General features: G+C 34.6%; 1 non-coding gene across 1 annotated transcript in view; it reads left to right on the top strand.

Moving 5' to 3' along the window:
* The first annotated feature begins 4,857 nt into the window (after window positions 1–4,857).
* LOC131079957 (uncharacterized) overlaps window positions 4,858–17,012 on the top strand; it is a 103,737-nt gene continuing 91,582 nt past the window's right edge. The window contains exons 1-8 of the transcript XR_009359083.1: window positions 4,858–5,323; window positions 11,897–11,933; window positions 12,324–12,507; window positions 12,607–12,755; window positions 12,919–13,152; window positions 13,233–13,422; window positions 13,748–13,873; window positions 14,032–14,131. This is a non-coding gene — a transcript (uncharacterized LOC131079957). The remainder of the gene's footprint in view (window positions 5,324–11,896; window positions 11,934–12,323; window positions 12,508–12,606; window positions 12,756–12,918; window positions 13,153–13,232; window positions 13,423–13,747; window positions 13,874–14,031; window positions 14,132–17,012) is intronic.

The following is a 17,012-nucleotide window of genomic DNA, read 5'->3' as shown; positions in this document are numbered from 1 at the left end:
GATCAATTTTCCAAGATGGTTTCTTGAGCCATTTTATTCAGTGTTTTGCACTTTGCATTGTTGCACCTGTTATAGTTGTCATTTTCATGAGCTCACCATTTGCACCTGCTACTCTCATTTGTGGAAGGCATTCTAGTTTATTCTTTTATCTTGCAAGATTGTGTTGCAAAATTCAAAATGGTATAGAGCATGGATTTAGCAAACCCCTTCTCAAGATTTGAGGGTTTCTTTTCTCAGAAGCATTATAAGGTTTCCAAGTTTGCCTTCTTGTGTGGATTTGGAAGTGGACAAATCTTTATCAACTTTTGAAGCAAAATGGGCATCCAAATTCTTTTGAAAATTTTCCATTTTTAGAAAGTTTCCAAATTTTATATTTTTGAAAAGTTTTTATTTTCAAAAACTTTCTATTTTTAGAAGCTCTCCATTTTCAAAAAGTTTATTTTTTCAAAAAAAATCCATTTTTGGAGATTTTTTAATTCAAGAAACCCTTCAAGCCCTAATTGACATGCAGTTGGCTTTATGGCCATAACTTGGTCATACAAGTTCAAAATCACACAAATAAGATATCATCAAAAAGGTAGTTTTGGCATCGATCCAAATCTAGGTGGTTTTATCAAATTTTGCCCCATTTTTTGTATAAAGCCTCTAAAGTTCGCCTTCAATTTTTTTCCTTTTGGGGCCATAACTTGCACACTCGAACTTCGTTTCTAATAACCAGATTTGCTATTATATTGTTCTCCAAGTCATTTGTATTCTGTCTTTTTTGTTTTCACTCTATGATTGATTACTTGGTCATTGTGGCTCTTGGAGATTTTGTATTTGCATTGGATGGCTTCTCTTAGGCTATTCTACATGTATTTCTAGCACTTTTCTCTATTTGGGTATTTTGAGCATCTTTTTCATGTACATATTTGTTTATAGACACATTGAAAAAAAGTGCCACTTTTGTGTACGTTTTTTTTGGAGATTTTGCACATTCTATTGTGTCTTATTTTGTTCATTCACTATATTATAAAGTGCCATATGGGGTTGTGTAGTGCCTTTTATTTTTCCATCACACCTTTGCTCAGTGAGTGTCCTTCCACGTCATAATTGAATTGTAGAGATTTTTTTCCATTCTTGTGTGCATTGGTTGCATAGCCTTCTTCATTTGTAGGTACTTTTTTATGCACGTTTGGATGCTTATTATCCTCCATGCACTTCATGGTGACACATAGTTTCAATGAACTTGTCATCTCTCTCCCTTGTTAGCATTATGGGTGGATTTCTAATGTTGGTGCTAATGCTTCCTTGGTTTCTCTTTGGAGTGAGCTATGTATTCAACATTTGTTCTAATGTACTAGTCATATGTAGTGGATGTATTTCAGTTAGATGGAGCTTTTACCATATAGACACTCTTGTATTCTAGTTTTGTGAAGGTGGCCTTCCATCTTCTATTGATTAGTGTTTTTTAACTATTGGCACCTGCATTTTTTACTCTAAGTTTACTCTTTCATGGTTGAGTAGTGTCATTGAGGTCACTGGTGCAAATTCATGTGCCATTTGTATCTTCAATTGCCAAAAGTTTTGCCTTTGGTTTCCATCTATTTTTTCAAGTAGTGTCGCTAGAAGCACTCATGCAAAATGTTGTCTTCTTTATTTGGATCATCATATTATTTTTGGAGGAGGTTCTTCATTTAGCACTATAAAATTATCATTCGACAATTATCTATAGCTTCTTTGTAATTCAAGGATGTTCTTCATGTTCCTATTCTTTTGGGACATTGATTTGGAGGCTTCTTAGCCCTCCATTGTTTTTTTTTTCTCTTTTGCAAAGGAGTTTTCTCTAGTTGGCTTTTTCTGCTTTTCTTTGGTTGTGAAAGATTTCTTTGTTTGCACATGGGTACCTAATTAGGCTTTTAGTTTCTAGAACCCATTCTTTCCTTTCATGCATTTAGAGGTTTTTTATGTCTCCCTAGTTTCACTTGGGTTGGGGGGAGGGGAGGGGAGGGGGTGTTAGAGCATTTTAGTTAGAGTTATGCTTTTCTATCTAGAGATATACTTTTTCTAGCTTAAGCTCACTTAGTGATTCTTTAGTTAAGCTTAATTTAGCTCCTCATGCTTTCACTTTAGTTCTCCTAAATTTAGCTTAGGGAATCTTTGTGCTCTTTAAAAAAGAAAGCCTTTATGCATTGTAATTTTAATCCTGTAATCTTTGCTTTTGAGGAATATGGCATATTTTTCTAACTACTCTTGTTTGTGGAAGGTGTTCTAGTTCATTGTTTGATCTTGCAGGCTTGTGTTGCAAACGTTTATGTTGCACAATTCAACAATTTCTAGTTTTGTTATGGATATTCACACTCCTAATGAAAGCATAGTTATTCAAGCTTCCATTTCTCTATTAAATATTAAATTCAACTCAGATTTGGAATTTTTCAAAGGTTTGATTTAATTTACGAAACCATCATTTTGGGGTTGTTAATTGAAGTTTCTAGCAAATGGCATCAAAATGTAGTGTTGCAAATTAGATCATAATCACGTCAATTTTTTCACCCAAGAATAATGTAAAACATGATAGGGGGTCTAAAATTTAATATTTTTATGTTTTGAGCAAAGTGATTTTTCTTGAATTTACGAAGGGTGAAATGATAGCTTCCACATAGGTTCCATGTTGGTGGCAAGTATTTTGGGTGAATCCAATTCATCCAAACTTTTGTTTGGGGAAAAAACTATTTCAGTTGAAACAGTTTAGTCGACTTAAAACATGTCATAACTCCGAACTTGCACCTAACATCATTACATGAATTATGATCGTTAGATGTATGACTATAAGTTATGGGTAAGACAATAAATGTATGTATAATTGGTTCACTAATAATGTGTACATTAGAAACATGAACCAAACTACCCAAAAATAATTATGATTAGAAACATATTAATGGATTCATTATGAATTGCTTGAAAACTATCATCATTGTAAGGCAAGGCAACGTCATGTGAGGGTGAAGATAAGAAGGCACATCACATATGAAATCATTATGTACCTCCTCATTAGGTATATCTTACGAAGAAGGGAAAAACATTATCACTAGGGATTATGAAAATTAATAGCACTAGTCATCTAGGAGAAGTATAATCAATATAAAGATAATGGAAACGTAAAAGTGAATGCATGCAAAAGAAAAGGAAAAATAATAGAAAGCTTCATGAACAATGAGAACTTAAATATGTAAATGAATGAATGAAATATTTTTAATAACATCCATGAGGCCAAGGAAACCTATGGGACCCAAAAGCAACATAACCCCCAACACAACAACCTTATAAATTTTGTAAACTCTCTCGATTTGACCTTCTACAATGAATTTTGATCAAGAAGTTAGTGGTTTTTCTTGACCTTATCTCCTCAAACAAGGTGCTTAGATCGACAATTTTGAAGGTGTCTTCATAGTTAAAACATATGTCTTTGTATGTTGAGCACTCCATGATGAAGTGTCATGCTATCTCCACCACTCTTTTGTTATGAAATCACTATATTATGTTTTTTCACTCTTCTTTAGGTATCATCCACCTACTAGTCTCACATCTAAGATGGTGTGAACTAGTCCTTAATTGGGCTATTCAAATTATTTTATTTATATTTAATATCAAATCATACATAAGCTTTTTCATCATGTCCCTGTGTAGGGTTAAACTCTTTGACATAGTAACTTTTTTTGTCCTATTTGTTTTGTCCATATGACATTCCTAAATTTTTATCTCACATTTTTTAATTTCCCCATTAGTATTTAGGCAATCTTGCATATTGACATACTACTCAATATCTATTTATCATTTTGTGTCGTCCATGTGCTCTTCCTCCATAACTAGCCTAGGCTAATGATGGTATCCGATACATTGAAGTTTCTTTAGGTAATTTAGCAATCTAGCCATCGTTGATGCTTCCAGAATAGACTATTTTCAACTAATAAGATCTTGTACACAGAACAACAGTTTGATTTTGAGACTACTAATGATTAGATGCATTTGGATTCTTTCTACCTACCTCCATTTCTAATCTAACCTAATATTGTCCCAAGTTTCACACTCGTAGAAAACAACCAAAGTAACAAGCAAGCCAAAAAGCGTTCTTTTGATCTTCCAATCCCATAGCTCCATATTTTTACATTTATTTTGTAGGGAGTATAACACTATCCAATCTCCTTGAATTATTTTTGCTCTACAAGTTTCTCAATTGAGCTTGTTGTCAAAATCAAGCCCAAGATACTTGTACTCCTCCACTACTTCCATCGGGTTGCCTTCAAAGTGAAAGTTAATTTGTTTCTTTTTTCTTCACAAAGAGAAGATCATTATTTTGGTTTTGTTAGTGTTCACTTGCATCCCAACCTCTTGAAAAAATGTTTCAAGCACCCTCAAATGTTTTTTTTAGACTATGGGCAATTATAGGAATTATAATGACATTATATGAAGTAATGCATTCATGCAACATGCATCACTATGCTTGAGGTAGGACATGATGTCATCAAGGATCAAATAGGATTGGATGTAATAAATTGTAAGATCACTTGAAAATCTTTATAATAGAACATGATGTTATCCAAGATAAAAAATCATATATTATAAAATTTGAAAATGATCATATGTTATAAAATTTGAATTTCAAAAAATGAAAAAATTGATCAACGATATAATACAAACATAAACCCCAAATATAATTCAAAGTTAATATATTATAAGCTTAATTACATGTAAAATCAATCACACATAAAAACAACAAACCAAAAACCAAATTACCTATATACTAAAATTGTACATAAGAACACCACGATAGCCATTTTGGTATTAATCCTATTTAAATTTGTGACATCACCTCTCACGGAGTTTATGAACGCCAGCCGCGGCCGGCGATATACGGCCTCGTCTTTTACCCCATTTTATACACCTGCATTTTTCTTTGATGTCTATGTCAATGTAATACAGGCGATATTATAGACATCCCCAATTATTGTACGCTGCTCTGCATATACCTGCGCTTATTTCCACCTACATTACCAGTAAATGGCAAACTCACCGCAACTGCTTGCTTCGCTTCCCTACAATATCCATGGGTTTCTGCTGTTTATGGATTTGGGTTTTGGCTGCCTGTTGGAGCATATTCTTCCAAGGCCAAAATACATATGATTTAAACGCAGGTGCTTCTGTGATTGCCAGCATTTCAATCAATGGAGAGACTGCCATAGCTGAGACGGACACCCATTTTATATGTGCCACTTTAGACTGGTGGCCGCCGGATAAATGCGATTATGGGACGTGCAGTTGGGGAAATGCTTCTTTGCTTAATTTGGTAAGTATCCTTTACAGTTTCCCAGCTCCCCTGCATGCAAATTCAATAACAGAGCTTCAAAAATTAAGAAATTTATTTGGTAAACACGCAACAAATTTGGTAAAAATCAGGAAAGTATGTCCATCACTATCAATAGTTAGTAAAATCATCTAGCAAGCTATTTTTTTATGTCGTGAAATTTAAGAGAATTGTTTCATAGAAAAAATATAGGTATAGAAGGTGAATGCAAAGACTGTGTGAAGTCTCTCCGAGAAAGAGGATTTGTTTTTAAGGGTTTTCTTATATTCTTAAATTTTGTATTTCAAGGCTTATTTTTTATGATGAGCATATCAAACATTCTGATGACAATAATCTAGCTGAGTCATTGCACTTTCCATTGTTATGCATCCAAGGGTGTGTATGCCAAGGACTAATTGGAGCTCTAACATTTCCAATCTAGTGAGATATCATTCTTAGATGAAATAAGATCAGGGACCAAACTCAAAATCTCTTAAATATCTAAAATTTCTTCTATTTAATTGTCATTGACTTGTTTGCATGATAGTTTTGGTGTGTTGCTATGATGAGATCGCTTTGGATCATTCTTAGCATTCAAATGCTTTAGACATCTTATATTTGCCTTAGAACATACTTTTAGAGTCCCATCATCCCGTAATTCTTACACGGTGCTAAATGTTCTCGCTAATATGAGCGCAACTGACTTATGATTATACATTTAGGTCCCAAAGGGACAATTTTAGGAGCAAAATTCACTACTCTACTCTTTATCAATAGTCAATAGTTGGCCAATGAAGAAAAACATCTTTTATTCTATAATCATTTACTTCATCATCAACATGTAACCATTAACATCATCATGTGCTCTTCCACAACACTTTAACAACATAGTTGATCTTTAGCAACACTAAAGTCACTTCGGTAACATAGTCAACCTTTGGCAACAACACTTCAATAGCAACATAACTTAACATTAGAGCTCCCCTATAGTAAGTGATGAAAAGATTATGCTTGCACAAGCACTGTGGCAATATTTTGGACCATTACCAAGAATTATGTAGTTCACTTTCCTGTAATCATGAACTCGCTATATATTCATTTTGGCATTCAACATACTGTTGAAAGAAGCATGGAACTACTGAATGACATTGCGCAAACATGAGATTGAATTTAGAACCTTTTCGATGTAAACCACTTAGATTAGTTTCAAACCATGCTTCCCAAACTAGAGGCTTTTGGTCCCCAAAAGCGGTAGGACACAATCAAATGTGAGAACTTACCCACATCTTGATGAGACACCCATTTATCCTTACTAAAAATTTATCATTTCTCACCAATCAGCCATGTCACTCATTCTCCTTTCCTAGTCTACCTCGTTCTCTTCTCAAGAATGACATCTTCCTAAACTCATCTATCTACTCAAGTGCAAAATCATCCAAGAAAGGAAAAATGGCATCCTCTTGTTTTTCATCTAATATAGAAGACTCAAAAAGCTGCAATCAATCAACATTGATTATTGAAAATGTCTTCATTTATTCAAGCTATTCCAACTAAAAAATCATTTTTCCCCAGCTATTCTATAATTTGAAACGGACAAAATTGCAAAGTTTCTAGCTTCTTTGAAGGCTCTTATTGCCTCTAAACAATATTGCCCACATGAAACTTATGATGAGTCTAGTGTTGGTCATAATGCTTTATGTACTTGAGATGAGACTCATTTAGTCTCTATTGGATCTAGAGATGCGTCTAACTCACCTTCTACATGAACTTTTGAGCTTAATTAGTCTTTAAACCTCTATTTTCCAACCCCCGTGATTTCCAAAAGAGTTATCAAGCGGATGTGATGGCATAAAACCAAAAAGCATGCCTCAGATGGTGAAATATTTAATGCAGAATGCATGAGTATTGAATATACATCAAATTTTATCCTAGCCTTTGGAATTTCTTAGATTATAACCTTGTAATAGTTGCACCTAAGTTCTTTTGTCTATCCATGTATTTGTCGATGAGAGGTGACACAAACCGATTGAATTTCATGCCCATTATCTCACCTAGAATGCACCAATAATTGCTTAAAAACCTAAAATATTTATTATATATGATGCTTAGGGGGACCAAAATGTATCCATGAGTGATTGAAGAATAGTTTTGTTGCATCTTTTCTTGTCATAATCTTTTTACAAGCAATTAGCACACACATCTTGTTGAAATGACTCACAAAAATAAAAATATAATAATTTCCTCACTTACTCGTAGGAAGACCTTTAAAATATTCCATGGAGATGCTTTCCTAGGGCCTTCTAGGTATGAGAAATGGATGGCACATCCCTTAATTTTGATTGTTTGGCCTTCTCATTGCACAATTGAGGACTTTGCACATACTTTATGCCATTAAATGTTAAAAATAAAGAATAAAAGTCTTGTTGGAGAGTACCTTCAATCCTAGAATATATAGAGCTATACATGATGTTATGCTTATTTGGCACACAAAGCTTACTTGCTTTATATAGGTAGTCTTCTTGTAGGTAGTAGTAGTCTTGATGACGTTCAAACCCAACATATTTTCTGGTATGTGTAGTTTTTTATACCTTGTTAAAATTTTCATCATGCTCATAGTTCTCTACATACTCTTTACTACAAAAAGGCTCTAGGTTAGATAAGCTAGCTACCATATATAAAAGAGGTGGTCTAAATAGCATATTGCACACTTTATTTGTCAAACCATGTTATTCACCATGAGATGGAACTATTCAACAAATCCGACATATTGCAATACCTATACTGCTATAATTTTGATTGTGCTTACAAGTATTTCAAGCTCTTATGGTCTATGTGCACTATGGTCTCCTTCCCAGTGAGGTAATGCTTCTACTTCTTCCATTATAGAACTTATAACATATAGTTTTTTGGACCATAGGTGTTATAATTTAACATGGGCCTTCTAAATGTTTCTGAATAATAGAAAATACCAATGGCATGATAAATGACATCCATCTCCACCTTAGAAGTAGCCTGTAAATTGGGTAGATCAAGAACTAGCATCATACCTATCTTCTTCAACTTCAAATGCATGTGTTATCGATTTCACCAATGGAACTTCTTTTATTTGCCTATGACTTCATGCAATGAGTTAACAATATATTCAAGAAGTTTTTTTATGAACTTATGGAGGTATTAAGCTACACCTATAAAGCTTTATAGTGTATCACTCATTGTAGGGAGATTTGGCCATTTGATAATTGCCTCAACCTTGGTGGATCTATCCTTATCTCTCCACTACTCATCACATGACCAAGGTACACTAATAAAGTTTTGGCATACTCCAATTAGCATTTAACAACAAGGTCTTCTCTTTTAAAATCTCAAAAACTTTTTTTAAGATGACACAATATGCTCTTCATATGAACTATTGAGTATCAATATGTCATCTAAATATTTATGATAATGTAAGAGTTACTTAATGATTCCAATGTCTTGTTCATGATACATATGAAGGTAGTTGGTGCAATGTAGAACCTAAATGGTAAAAATAATCACTCAAAGAGTCCTTGCTATGTTTGAATGTTGTCTTCCACCCATCTTTTTCCTTGATCATCACTCAATGATATATAGATTCACTATTCAGCTTTGTTGGCATGTTATGATTGATGAACATATCTACCAACATAGCAAACTTACTACTATTGCTAATCAATTTGGTCTCCCTTGTCTCTCAAAATCAACAAAGCAAACTCTCCACTACTGTTGATCAACCATGTAGCTTTTGTTACACCTATCATGGTGATTTCTGTTTTCTCCTTTGCCACACACAAAATGTATACATTTCCATCTGAAATTGCCTTTATTACTATGCCTTCTCAAATATGTATCATCCTTGAGGTATAGGTGCAAGATTCAAAATAGTACCTCACATACATCCACCAACCATCCTCATAATCAAAACCTATTGAGAACTTAACTTTATATTGCTTCTTTGCCTTGGTTTTTGCACCATCTTCTAGCCAACCTAGCACATAAGGCTATGAGTGTTCTACTCAAATCCCAATTCATCTACTAAATTCAAAGATGTTAAGTTATCCTATGAACATGTATAAAAAAAGAGTCCACCTTTTTGTGCTTGATGTGGATTTTGATATTAAAGAGCTTTGTCATCTCTTCTTCCTCTTTTTCTTGAAGCTCTCACCCACCATGCATGTCTCTTTTCACACAGCGTAAGAGACCATCTTGTTTAATGCATAATCACCTTGATTCTCATTCCCTTTGTTTATTACTATAGAGTAGGTATCCTTTTTCTTCCTATTTTTACAAGATAGCTTCAAAATTGGGTGTATCTTCCAACATTTCTCTTCCACATGCCTTTCTTTCCATAATGGGCACATTGAGTTTTGTTTCAATTTTAACTTGAAAGATTTGGATTGATATATTTTTTCTATATTATTATAAATTAGTCACCACATAACTAATTAAGATATTAGGATGTTTTACACAAGATCATTAATTTTAAACATATTTCTTTTATATTCATGCTACATAAATACACATGCTTGTAAAGCTGAGTAAATCATTAAAAAAACTCAAAATTTATTTAAGGACATAGAGAATTTATAACTCCTTGAAACTTAGGGATCATAGAGGATACTTAATTTCTCTACTAAGCTTGTTAGATGGCCGTATGAATAAATTTTAAGGGTTAGAAAAGAAGAATAAAAGCAAAAGGTGACATCTTAATAACATTTTTTTAGGGACAAACCTTTGGTTAAATGGTGGGGCTTCTTGCCTGTAGTGCCAACAACCAAGATGTAAACCTCGCAGGGTTACTCTCTGCCATATCAACAATTGACATTGCTTACCCTCAATTTTAGTAACAATAATTCCAATTGTGTTTCTAAGGCGCAATGTAGGTGAGGGCAAGTAAAGTGAATGTGACGAAGATGAAGGTGGGTTCTTGAACCCTAATAGAGGTGGCGTCTATTTTGGCAAAGGATTAAGGAGCCGATGCAGATGAGGATGAGGGGATGGGGTTTTTAGTGCCTTTCCTTGGGGGTTCTAGCTGGTGCTGAAGCCCCTATCTTCTACTCAGGACGAGGGGAGTTTCAGTCTAAGATTGTTGAGATTGGTACTATTTTCTCTCATTCGAGTGTTGTCCCTAGGGTTTCAGAAGTTATGAAGGAGTTGGAAGACTATGCTGTGAGTGTTTTTGTGGATGTTTCTTCTCCAAAGAGTGTTGAGATGGATGTGAGTTTTAGTGTCCTTGAGGCTGTTGCTTCTTCTCTTTGTTGTTGGGATTTCTTGTATGGGCATATCTCCTAAGGATGAGGAGGATGTGTGCATCCAAATTGATGTTCTTGATTCTCTTCTTGTTGAGCCAATGGCTTGGCTTAGGAGCTCGCTGATTAGGAGATTTTGTGATAATTGTCCCAATATTGATGCTGTCAAAAGATGGATCCTTGGGTTTGGAAACTTAGAGGCAAGGTTGAAGTATCTGCAATGTTGAATGGCTTTTTTCTTTTTTCTTTTTCTTTTTTCTTGTCAGGAGGATTGCTCCACGATCCTTCTTGATGGCCCCTGGTTTCTGGGAGTAAATGAACTTAGTCTTCAAAATCGGTCTCGTGGTTTCAACCCAATGAAAGAAATATTTGCATTTCCTATTTGGGTTTGTCTGCCAGGGCTATCATTCAAGTATTGGAATGAAAAGAATTTCATGATTATTGTCAATTCCTTTGGACAATATAGTGCTACTGATAAGATCACCAAATTCATAAAGTGCTTTTTATTTGTTAGATTTTGTGCATTTGTGGAGAAAAACTAGGTGCTCCCCTCTTAGATTACCTTATCTTCAAATTTTGGAGATTGGGTGCAGCAGATTGATCATAAAGACGCTCCAGTTATGTGCCATTATTATTATAGTGGGTCATACCTCCACCACTTGCTTGAAAACAAGGAACATCACTTTGTTCAGAAGAGGAAGGATCAAATGCCTGCTTGTAAGGAGGATTCTATCCTTTCCTTTAAGAGGTTTACAAAGCAGATATTAAAGAGAAATTCCCTGTGGATTGTTCACTGATGAATAAAGCTTTGGGACTGGTAGGCCGTAGAAGAATCTACCAGTGATTTTATGACTCCTTGTCTCAAGAAATTGAAATTTGGGGAGAAGGATCCTAGTGTTGAGATAAAGCAAAGGCCTTTGGATCAATTTTGAAACCACCCCGACTTTGGGTGGGTTGGTTGGTTTTTTGTAATGTTTTGTCTTTTGTAGTCTCTAAGTTGTTCCTCTTGGTTGCTCGTTGGTGTTTGGCTATGCTTCATGTTCAATCCTTTTCTCTGTACAATGTTCTGGGCCCTTTCAAAACCCTGCTTATCTGATCAAAAGCAATTTTCAATGTAGAATTTTACATGTAATACACTTTTGTGCTATTTTAAGAACGGTCCCATCTCAAAAATGCAAAAGATAAATATAATGTTCGGAAAAGTCGAGATGCAACCAATAATGATTGGCAAAAACATAAATTTTCACGTGAGAAAAATAAGAAACTTATTTGGTATATACTTCTAATTTATCTGGCTGGGTTATTGCAGGATCTCAAAAGTTCACTGTTGGAAAATGCTGTGAAGGGTAAGCTTTGTGTATTCCTTCTTCTATGAAGCTAAGGAGCATCATCCATTTAGCCTTCAATCTTTAAGTTGTTACTTGATAGAAGAATTCAGTTTGGTATAGCTTACTGGTAATTGTTCAGCATTCGTGAATTTGTAGTCAAACACTCTTGTGCATGTAATTCACATTTAGACACATGGGTGCATCACATACATCCTTTGGGGAGGAAAATAGGACTTTTCCACCTTGGAAGATCAAGATGCTTTAGAATCTGTATGGGTTCTCAGATTATACCCAATGGATTAACATATGTAGATAGTTGCTGTTAGTGATTTGACAATCTTGAGAATAGACTTCAGGTTACAAAATGTAACAATACTTGGCTAACATTTTTAATGTGCAAACATACAGCTTTTGATCCATTGAAAATAAGATTGGGTGGATCATTGCAAGACAAAGTCATCTACGATGTTGGACATTTGAAGCAACCATGCTCTCCTTTTACCAAAAATGTTTCCCTGATGTTTGGATTTACGGATGGGTGCCTTCCCATGTCAAGGTGGGATGCCCTGAACTTGTTCTTCAGGAAAACAGGGTAAGTTCTTGACCGATTCCCAAACCATTTATCCTTGCTGACTTGATCCTCCATTGCTCAATTTGTAAAATGTTAGTTGATATTGACGTGTGACTCTAGGGCTGTGGTAGCATTTGGATTGAATGCTTTGAATGGAAGGAAAGAAGTATCAAAGGGTGTTTCGGAAGGGCCTTGGGATTCAACCAATGCTTATGATTTTATTCAGTATACAGTTGATCATGATTATCAGATAAATGCATGGGAACTAGGTGAGCTGCTAGTTTAAGCTGTTTTGACATTTTCCTATGCTTAGTAAGATCTCTGTGGGTGATTTTATATGGGATGTATGAGTATCTCACTGCATTTGATCTATCAACTGTACCCAAATTTTTCTCAAGAACATGACAATAAAATTTGTATTTTTGTGGGTAGGAAATGAACTGAGTGGAAAGGGTTATGGAACAAGCATTAATGCTACGCAGTATGCAGCTGATGTAATTAACCTCAAAGGGATACTGAAAAAGATTTACAAGGATTTTCAAGTGAAACCCCAACTTGTTGCACCTGATGGAAACTTCGATGCAAATTGGTATAAGGAATTTCTTCAACAATCAGGACCGGACATTGTAGGTGTTGTTACACATCACATCTACAGTCTGGGTCCAGGTATATGATATGTTAGTTTTCATCAAAGTCTGCTCGTCATATCAAGTTTGAAATGATACTATTTGTTATCTGGTTACCAGGTGTGGATCAACATCTTGTGGAGAAGATATTGGATCCATCTTATCTTAACCAAGTAGAATCTACATTCAAAAGCCTCGAAAACATCTTGGAAACTTACGGACCTTGGTCAAGTGCTTGGGTTGGTGAAGCTGGTGGAGCTTATAACAGTGGGCACAATCTCGTTACTAATGCTTTTGTCTCTAGTTTTTGGTAAGCTTGTCTTTTGTGAAACTTCAATTTTGTTTGCTCCAGAAACTGCAAGGATATCCAGGTTTAAAGATTTACTAATTTCTTTTCAAAAAAGGTATGAAATTATCAAGAGTCATTGTTCTAGAACAAGTAAAATCATGAACCTCGGTGAACATAAAATTAACACCCAAGAATTAAAAAGCCAAATTGACTGGTACTGCATCTTATGCTGACTTTCTTTTCGGAAGTCCAGTTTTCTTACCTATTTTTCTCTACCACAGTGATACTATACTGTATACACAACAATTTGTTAATCTTTAAGGGACATTCATTGCAAGTGCCACAGGTATTTAGATCAGCTTGGCATGGCATCCACATACAATACAAAGTCTTATTGCAGGCAAAGCTTGATTGGTGGTAATTATGGCCTTTTAAACACAACCACTTATGTGCCAAATCCTGATTATTACAGGTACAATTTTAAGGCATGTTGGTTATGTAGTTCTTAGCATTTTATCTATTTGATGGTTTAAACTTTAAGCAAACGGAGAACTTCATTCTAAATTTGAATTCCTGCCTGGGTGATAAGAGAGAACTAAGATTTGGACACTTTTTTAAATTATGATTCAGTGCACTTCTTTGGAACCGACTAATGGGAGCACAAGTTCTGTCCCTAACATCAAACGGAACAAAATTCCTGCGGCCTTATGCACATTGTACTAAGAATGCTGTGAGTATTTATGCTTATTTCATCTATAAGTTTGGTGCGATTCAAACATAGCAAATAAATATTATGTATAAATTATGGCTTCCAGTATGAGTTTTGAAGGGTACAAACATACTATTTGAAAAATTTGTACCCTTTTTCTCTTCAAATCTGATAAATCTAATTATAAAAATGTGATAATTTCGTGGAGGTTTATCTCTTGATCTTTTTGGTATGCTTTGCGTCCATTTATCTCTACCAATCTTAGAGTAAAGGAGACATGATATTGTAAATAGGAAATAACTGAGGTTTTAAATTATGTGGAGGAATAAGTAATAATCATTCAAATAAATTCTTGTAATTGCATTAGTTGAATATATACTATATAATTCATAGCAGCAAAAATTGTTGGGGAAAAAAATCGGCAAATCAAAAGTATATGATTTTTTGAAAAAATTGGGAAAAAATCGGACTTAAAAAAAACATAAAAACTTGTTCAAAAATAGACAAAAACTATTTTTTAAAATAACTTAAGAGCATTTCCATAGCATAGAGATATAAAGGGCAAATAAAATAAAGTCTAACCCATGAATTGTAGAAAATAATTTTTTGTTGTTTATATTCATATTGCTGATTACATAGGAAAATATTCAATTATTTTTTAAGTCACCAAATACACCAAATAGTTGTGTAAGTCTAAGATCAAATATTAACTAACTCTATGAAGTAACTGAGATCAAAAGTTAATAGACAAATAGTAAAAGTGGAAGCCATTTTGAAATGATCCAAGAATTTCATTGTGATTGAGGCAAGGAGTTTTGGGCTCTAGCTATGGGGAGGATTATTTGTACCCGCCCCATAGTGTAATTATGAGTGTTGACTTATAATTACACTATGGGGCGGGTGCAAATAATCCTCCCCATAGACGACGCCAGAGTTTTGTAGGGTTAATTCCACAATTGCAATGCTTAATATCATAGCAACAAAAATCGTTTGGGGGAAAAATCGACAAACAAAAAGTATAAGAGTTTTTGAAAAAATGGGTAAAAATTTGGATTTTAAAAAATTGTAAAATATTGTAGAAAAATAAACACAAACTACTTTTTTAAAAAACTCAAGGGCATTTCCATAGCATAGAGGTATTGGGAGTAAATAAAATAGAGTTTAACCCATGAATTGCAGAAAATAGATTATTTTTGTTTATATTCATAATGCTGATTACATAGGCAAATATTCATTTAACTTTTTAAAAGGGCAGTCACCAAATACACCAAATAGTTGTCTAAGTCTGAGATCAAATTTTAGCTAAGTCTATGAAGTAGCTGAGATCAAAATTTATCAGAAAGAGATCCAGCTATTGTTAGGAATTTAGTAAAAGTGGAAGCCATTTTGAAGTGATCCGAGACTTTAATTGTGATTGAGGCAAGGAGTTTTCTAGGGATAGTTCAATATTTGAGCTTATCAAATCATATTCCAGAGTTGCAATGCTTTATATTCCCTGATGGCAATTGGTATGTTTTTTATAGGGTAAAATTCAACAAAAGGAATTTGTTTAGCTGAAGTAAAAGATTAGCAAGCCACTGGTTTTGACAATACCTAGCTTGCAACTACTATTTTAGGTAGAGACAAATTTTAATGATTGTGTGTTGGAGGCTCTTTTATTACAACTATGTAAGCTTGTTTGTTGTCATTCAGATTTATTCTGTGGAGCACTTTGGATATATTGCTCATTGAATGAATTGTATGTCTTTGTTTGAGAAAAAATTAACTATATCAAATATAAATTAAAAATTATATATCTATATCTATATATATTATATATGTCTTCGGACGTTTAGTGTTGTGGTAGAAACACTCCATTGGTGAGGCAGCCACCAAGGTTCAAACAAGAGAAACGGGAATCACCCAAAATCGTCTAGTTTGGGCGATTTCCGAGTCGAGTCATGCTTGTCAAGTCCAATGGGCTCGGACTCGAACGAGTCTGGGTCAAAAATCGCCGAGTTTGGCGAGTCCCGATCGACGGCGTGTAACTTTAAGTTAAAAAAAATACAACTTTTAATATGTTTTGAATTGATTTTTTTTTGTTTATATTATGCTTTGAGCCTAAAAGTGAACTTCATTTCATTCATTTGGCAAAATAGGAGGAGAAAGGTGAGTTGTGAGGAGAAACAATATAAAAGTAACACTTGACGCATATATAAAATTATAAAAGTCTTTTGGCCTCACGGGGCACTTCCCCTTCCCCTGGACCCCGCAAGGGGCATTGCCCCTTGACCCCAACTTGGGGGCGCATCCCCTAAACCCCCGTCATAAAATTAGGGGGGAAATTGCGCCGATAAAAGTAGGGAAATTTTAACTTCCAAGTCTGATCAGGCTCCAATTCCATATAAAAACATATACTTTCATTTGGTGCATCAAGAGTTTGCATCTCATTTGATCATATGATGACATGGATTTTTTATTCCATGAGTTTTGTAATATTGTATACATTTGACAATATTTATATATCTATGTTTGTTATTTCCTTCAGCTACAATTTGTGTTTATGCTTACGTGATTGATGTATACTTGTGTATGTAATCAAATTAGCTTCTATTTGAAGGTGTTATTGTGTCTTGAAGGTGTATTTAATAAAGGGTGCATGAAACAAGTTTTAAATCTTTAAAAATCTCTAAATTTCTTAATTTTTTCACTTTGTCGAGTCCAGTCGAGTCTGAGCCGAGTTTTGACTCACGAGTCCGAGTCCCGAGTCGAGTCAGCCTCACCAAGTTCAAGTCCCGTTTCTTTGTTTCAAACCCTTGCTGTGCCATTGAGCTCGCGGGCTTTTTGCCTTTGTTGGGTCGTTGAGCTCGTGGGTTTGAACAAGTGAAGTGTGGGGAATGATGAACCCCCTGAAAATGGACAA

This window comes from Cryptomeria japonica, chromosome 10 (genome assembly GCF_030272615.1).
Source record: "Cryptomeria japonica chromosome 10, Sugi_1.0, whole genome shotgun sequence".
Classification (NCBI taxonomy): domain Eukaryota; kingdom Viridiplantae; phylum Streptophyta; class Pinopsida; order Cupressales; family Cupressaceae; genus Cryptomeria; species Cryptomeria japonica.
This window is presented reverse-complemented; position numbering and strand designations above follow the sequence as displayed.